General features: G+C 45.9%; 1 non-coding gene across 1 annotated transcript; it reads right to left on the bottom strand.

The window, feature by feature from the left end:
- Window positions 1-6974: 6974 nt before the first annotated feature.
- Window positions 6975-7081, bottom strand: LOC126279733 (U6 spliceosomal RNA). Its single transcript, XR_007551197.1, has one exon. It is a non-coding gene; the product is annotated as a U6 spliceosomal RNA (small nuclear RNA).
- Window positions 7082-7312: the final 231 nt, after the last annotated feature.

A 7312-nucleotide genomic window follows, 5' to 3' on the forward strand; every position in this document is an offset into this window, starting at 1 on the left:
GACCATTTTTCATTTGTAACTGACAAAACAGCGCCGTACAGTGACAGAGAACGTGCAGTCAGATCATTAGGGCACTCAGGTGGCACATTAAATACCCTGACGGTTCTTACTCCGTATCCCGAAGGCACGATTTGGACATTACTAATATTGTCATCATTATGACGGAATGGTCTCACACCAACATGCTCCTCAACGAATTTCTCGTAAGTGTCACTCGAAATAAATTTGATAAATAACGAGTACTGCACAAAGTCCAACTGGAACGTGTCGACTATATCTTCAGGCAATTTCAGATCCTCAAAGATCCACTCATGAATTTCAAACGCCGTCGGTCGCAAGGCAGCGCGATCGAAAACACACTGAACGCTGTTCGCTCTGTTAATTGTCGACATCTTACTTACAACAGTTATACAGAAACAAACGTTAACAGCGCTCGCACACGCTGCTCAGCTCTCCACCTCAGCACTGCTCGCGACGTAAACACTGGCCCGCGCTACCGCCCGTCACCGCACGATGTGCACTGGCCGAGTGCCGGAACACAACTGTGGCCGCTAGGCGGCAGCAAGACGTGTTGGCACCTATTGTCGCCATGTTCTCACATCCAGAGTTTATAGTCATACGTATGAAACACACTTCTCTAATGTGTGGGATAAATGATTCTGATTGGAGCAGGTAGCAGGTCTTCAAGACTCTCAAAACAAGCGAATATTTTTGCGAAACTGTCTTCACTGCTAACACAAATTGCATTACTCTTGCAGTGGTACTTTCTTACGATAGTAATTGTGGTGACACCGCCAGACACCACACTTGCTAGGTGGTAGCCTTTAAATCGGCCGCGGTCCGTTAGTATACGTCGGTCCCGCGTGTCACCACTATCAGTGATTGCAGACCGAGCGCCGCCACACTGCAAGTCTAGAGAGACTTCCTAGCACTCGCCCCAGTTATACAGCCGAATTTGCTAGCGATGGTTCACTGACTTCTACGCCCTCATTTGCCGGGACGATAGTTAGCATAGCCTTCAGATACGTTATTTGCTACGACCTAGCAAGGCACCAGTATCCGTACTATTGATATTGTGAATCATGTACCATAAAGAGCGACTTTCGTCATTGATGGATTAAAGTTAAGTATTCCACCAGCTACGTCCGTTTTTCTCAATTCTAATTCCCTTGTCATATTCCAGACCTCACGCCAGCCTGCGTGAGCTAAAACGCGTGCATTTTGGCCTCCTTTAACCATACGGTTGGCTCTCCTGCCAACCACAACATTGGCGACGAGAGTAAAAGTGTTCTTATCTAAATTGCCCTGATTTACTTGTGTGATGGCTGCGCCACAATCTCCAGAGGTACTGTCCGAATTTTATCGCTTACAGAATCAACAGTCGCAGGCCTAACTGGATGCCCTTCGACAGCTCGTCCAGGGTCAACGTGCGATGCAAAACGATGCGGCAGCAGTCGCTCCACCGCTAAAGGAGCCACAACACGATGTTGCACCAACTTTTCGACCTTTTGATGCACTGGAAAGCTGGACGGAATGCTCACGCCAATTTGGATTCCATCTCGCCGCCTACAGAATTCAAGGTAGCGAGCGGCAGCCTTTTCTCCCTTCCTACGTTAGGGTACCAACGTACCCTGTGATAGCCAAATTGTTTCCCCGACGCGACGTGGCAACTCTGTCCTACGAAGTAATTTTGTCTGAATTTAGATGCATATTTCAAAGAATCAGTCAAAGTAGTTGCCAAACGGTATACCTTCTTTCGTGCAAAACGTACGGCAGGTCAGACTAATCGGGAGTGGGTTGCAACCTTGCAAGGCCTTACTAGAGATTTGTGCTTTTGAGTGTCAATGTGGACTCCCTTATTCAGATACTATGGTACGTGATGCAATTGCACAGAACGTTTCTGATGTTCGTATAAGGGAACAGATTTTAAAACTAGTCAATCCCTCCCTTCAACAAGTGATGGACATATTGGATCGGCAGGACACACTTGACTTTGCTCAGGAATCGTTTGAAACTTCGCCAGCAGTGTGTCAGGTTTACCGGCCCGCCGGGCGAGCTGCACGGAACAGTAAACAGTCCTCGCACACGGCCACGCCGCTGCCGCCAGGCTCTCAGCCACGTGTGCCACGCCGGCAAGCTAATGCAGTGATCAAATCATGCCCGCGATGTGCTACTAGACATTCACGTGAGAATTGCCCGTCACACCAAGCTATTTGCTTTTATTGTAATAAAAAAGGGCATGTTCAGAGTGTTTGCCAGAAAAAGCTCTGATCGGAAACTCAAAACCGTTCCAGACCCTTTGCTTCGCGCCGGAATCGGAATCGAACCAGGGATACTCCGGCTCGCGAAACTTCGCCCATGGAAATTCATTTAGTTCATTCCACTGCTCCCAGTGCCACTCTCTCTAACAGTGACCGTGTTCGTCCCAAAAACAGTGCGCGTCGACATCGCCGGAACTCCCGTCAAGTCGCAAGTGATTAAGTACCAGTGTCAGTTCACGTTGCACGAGACAGTCGCTCTTGTCGTCAGCAGGACAATAAACTTTTTTGTAGACTTGGACATTAACGGCAAAGTGATACCATTCCAGCTCGATACCGGAGCTGCAGTTTCACTGATCAATCAAGACACTTACAAACTGCTGGGCTCACCTCCGTTGCGTCCCGCAAAGGTTAATTTACGTAGCTATTCCGGTCAAGCTATCCCTGTGTTAGGACAGTGCAGCCCTCTTGCAACATACAAAGGACAAACAAAACTTGTGTCATTTTACGTCCTTCGTTCTTCTTCTGCAGTGAACTTGTTTGGTTTCGATTTATTTCAGTTGTTTAACTTGTCTATAGTAAATCAGGTCCTATCAGTGAACCAGACTGTGCCTTCAGACAGTGTTTCTCGTCTATGTGAAGAATTTGCAGACATTTTTGCACCGGGCTTCGGCTGCGCTAAATACTATAAAGCACATTTGGAACTGACAGTACACGCACAACCGAAATTTTTCAGAGCGCGCAATGTTCCCCACGCATTGCGTGATGAGGTCGCAAAAACATTACACGATTTGGAATCACAAGGTGTAATTGAACGTGTGCAGGCTTCTCGCTGGGCATCACCCTTAGTAACTTTGCCAAAACCTTCCGGCAAATTGAGACTTTGTGTGGACTTCAAGGCAACAGTAATCCACAACTAGTGATTACAACTTTTCCTTTACCCCGCCCGGAAGATCTTTTTGACAAACTGTGCCCGGGTCAATATTTTTCGAAGTTGGACCTAGCAGATACGTAGTTGCAAATACCGGTGGACGAAGAATTCCAGCGCGTTTTGGTGGTTAACACGCATCTTGGGTTGTATCAATTCAAACGACTGCCATTCGGGTGTGCATCCGCCCCTGCATTATTTCAGCAATATCTACAAACTGTTTGTGCGTCGGTCCCTACTGCAGCAAATTATCTGGACGATATTGTGATCTCCCGAAAGACGGAAGAAGAACATTTGGCCAATCTGAAAACATTATTTCAGGTCTTGCGACAAAATGGTCTTCGCTTGCGAAGGACAAATGTGTGTTTTTTGCTCAGGACTTGCCATACCTGGGACATGTACTCAATGCCCAAGCCATACATCCCAATCCCACGCACCTTCGTGCCATGCAAGACTTGCCGTCGCCGCAGAATTTGAAGCAGCTACAGAGTGTGCTGGGCAAAATCAACTATTATCATAAATGTGTTCCACATGCCTCTTCCATTTCAGCTCCGCTTCATCGCTTACGCCGTAAGGGTGTTCCGTTCGTCTGGACGACGGAATGCGAGCGCGCCTTTCGCCGGTTGAAATCGGCGTTGCTTTCCAATACTTGCCTTACGCCATTCGATCCCCAGAAGCCCCTTTTGTTGATGGTGGATGCATCTGATTTCGGGATCGGTGCTGTGCTTGGGCACAAAGATTGATCGCACGATCGCCCTATTGCCTTTGCGTCCAAATTGCTCTCGTCTGCGCAAAGAAATTATTCACAGATCAAGAAAGAAGCATTGGCTCTCGTATTTGGTGTTACAAAGTTTGATGATTTCTTGTATGGCTATCACTTTACCATAATCACAAACCACAAACCATTGACATCGCTTTTTTATCCGACCAAGCCTGCACCTCCACGTACAGCGCAGAAATTCATTCGCTGGTCTATTTTCCTCTTGCAGTACCGCTTCGATATCTTGTATCGGTCCACTGCTAAGCACGGAAACACCGATGCGTTGTCCCGCTTGCCTGTTGCTGAGGATAGGGCATTCGATTCCTCCGAACTTGCTTGCATGTTCATTGATGCGGAAACCGATGACGTGGTCGAATCGTTTCCGATTGATTTTCGTCGTGTAGCTACAGCCACAGCTGGCGACCCTGTCCTTGCTACCGATCTGCGTTTTGTTGCTACGCAATGGCCCTTGTCAAAGTCACGGATCGGGTACCCATTGGTTCGCAGATTTTTTGCTCACAAGGAGAGACTTTTTGTACGACGTGGTGTTTTGCTGTTGCTTTCTGATAATGATCAGTCCAGGGTCGTGGTACCACGTTCGTTACAGTCCTCTGTCTTACAGCTTCTCCACCAAGGACATTGGGGTATAGTGAGAACGAAACAACTTGCTCGCCTGCACTGTACTTGGTGCGGAATCGATGCCGCGATTACGAATATGTGCTCTTCTTGCATGGTGTGTGCCGAACAACAATCAGCACCACCGAGGAAATTCTTTCCATGGCCAAAAGCCACTTCCACTTGGCAAACGCTTACACATCGATTTTGCTGGTCCATTCTGGAATGCTCGATAGTTGGTTGTGGTAGATTCATTCAGTAAATTTCCTTTTAATGTCCGGATGTCTTCCACGACGTCATCTGCCACCATCCAAGCGTTATCTGCTATCTTTTGCATGAAGGACATCCAAAGCCTATTCTTTCCGACAATGGCCCACAATTCATGTCTGCAGTATTTCAGTCATTCTGCAAAGCCAATGGTATACAACATATGACGTCCGCGCCGTCTTCGCCAAAAACAAACGGAGCCGCTGAACGATTGGTCAGGACAGTCAAGTCACAGATGTTGAAGTTGAAAGAGTCGCATACGCGGGAGGACGCGTTATTGCTCTTTTTGTCTTCGTATCGCTCTCAGCCCCGAGATGGTCGCTCGCCGGCTGACTTGCTCCACAGTCGCCCTCATCGAACCTTGATGTCTTTGCTACATCCGCCGCATAAGGTTCCTCACGAACCATTAAAAACAGCATTCATATTGCACACTTTGAAACACAGCAGTGTAGGTCATTACTAGGGCATGTATGGGTGAATGCGAGTTGTGTGAGATAGTAGTAGGAATGATAGACATAGTTCCATTTTCAGTACAATACCAGGTGATGTATTTGTGTTGATCCAGGTGTACACAGGGCAGGTCTACTTGACAACAGTGAAACACTGTGATTGAGGTGTGAGTGAGCCTAAAATATTGAGGAGACATGTGGTAAGAGAAACCAGGTTAGCATTGTGTTAGTAGCTGTAGTTATGTTCCTGTGAAATGTCAATCAGCTGTAGTCCAGGTTGGTGAATGTTGTTATTGCAGGAAGAATTGCTAGTGCAAAACAAAGAGTGATAGATTTAGTATTTGAAAGCAGTTAATAACTGAGTAGCTTCTGGTGTCATGTGACTCAAACTGGTTTGTCATGTAGATGTCTATTCCTGAAATCTTGAAGCTTGCTAGTGTTTTGTGTCTTGACTGGCTCTGTAACTGCTTATGTGGTAGAGCTTCTGTGTATGTAACATGATGAATATTGCATGGAGAGTTTGTCCAATCTTTCTCCTAGACACAGGATGAGAGGTGCATCAGCTGCAATTGTGAACACCATCGACTTGTATCACATTGATGGGATTCAAAGTGCTGTCAAAATAGTAGAGCCTCACATCTAAATGCATAATGTTAATATTAGCATACTGGTGTGCTTTCTAAACACTTCAGTGTTGTGGTATTCATTGGCTGACACTTTTGGAATTTATTTAGGTAACTGTATGTAATGGCAGATTGCCAGACATGTGGCAAAAAAAACTTTGTGTACATGACATGCTGATGCACCACAGATTTGCAGTAATAGTTGGTTTTTAGGTGAAGGGCAGTGGCTTATTACACAGGCAGATATGCTTCAGTAAAGAATCTAATGAGGTGTAACCTGCAGTCTGTATTATGAGGCTGCAGCTGGATAGCAAGGCCACTAGCAAAAGTTACTTGAAACATAATGTTAAATAAACATCCTGTAAAGGGGTAGCTTGCACACTTAATGCTTAAAGAGACATCTTCCTTCACATGTTTATTTATGTTGCTGAAACAATTATGGCATCAGCTGCAGCCATGAAGATGAATAAAGATAAATGTTGTGGGTCTGTGTGCAGACAGTATGTGATAGTCGCTTACAGGCACCAGAAGCTTTGTAGGCGTTAGAGAAAAATAAATTTTAGAGCGCTAGAGTGTATTTAAGCAGTAGTCTGAGTGAAAGTATGTGAGTGAGAAAGATTTGGAACATGCAGCTGTCTTGTGTAAAGTTGGTGTAAGGTTCCCAAATGTTGTGTGTGGCAGTAGGTGTGTGTTATGAAATGACATGATTGAGACAGTAGGAAGAGATGCTGTGACAGCTGAGTGTTATACTGGGGAAGAGAAGAGGCTTTTGCCTGTGCTAGGCTTAGCCTGGCTGTGATTTGTGTTGAAGGGGTGCTAGTGACATGTACTTGTGGTTTTGATGTGCTCGCTGACTTGTTATTAGAGTGACATTTCACATGTGCATTGGTAATGTAAGGGATACGTTTATTGCCATTTTTGTCATGTTCTGTTGTGAATGAAAAAGAGTGGAGGAGAACTGCGTAAGTGGACAGTGTAGTTTGTGACATGTGGGTGCAGATATGAAGCGAAACGTGTGTAGGTGGCTGATGGTATTAGCAGGTGTTGTGAGGCATGAGAAAGTGAGATTGCGAAAAAAATGTAGAACGCTTCACGATTTTGCGTGTCATCCTTGCGCAGGGGCCATGCTTATCTTGTTTGTATCGTTCCAATTTTAGTATATGTACCGTCGAAGCGAGTACATTCGAAGAGCCATCTGAAATTGTATATATAGTTATGGCGTCGCGTCAAACATGGTTCAGCTTGGATGTAGCTTTACGCAGCTCTGGCGAGGAACACAAGGCCTGTCGACTGCTAATCTGTGAACTAATTAATGCGAGGTGTCGTTCTTAGTAAGTGGCAGCTATGTCAACTATAGATTTTGCAGTACTGAGTGTAAAACGTAGATCATAGAGTCGTTTGCTCTCGCACCA

This window comes from Schistocerca gregaria, chromosome 6 (assembly GCF_023897955.1).
Source record: "Schistocerca gregaria isolate iqSchGreg1 chromosome 6, iqSchGreg1.2, whole genome shotgun sequence".
NCBI lineage: Eukaryota > Metazoa > Arthropoda > Insecta > Orthoptera > Acrididae > Schistocerca > Schistocerca gregaria.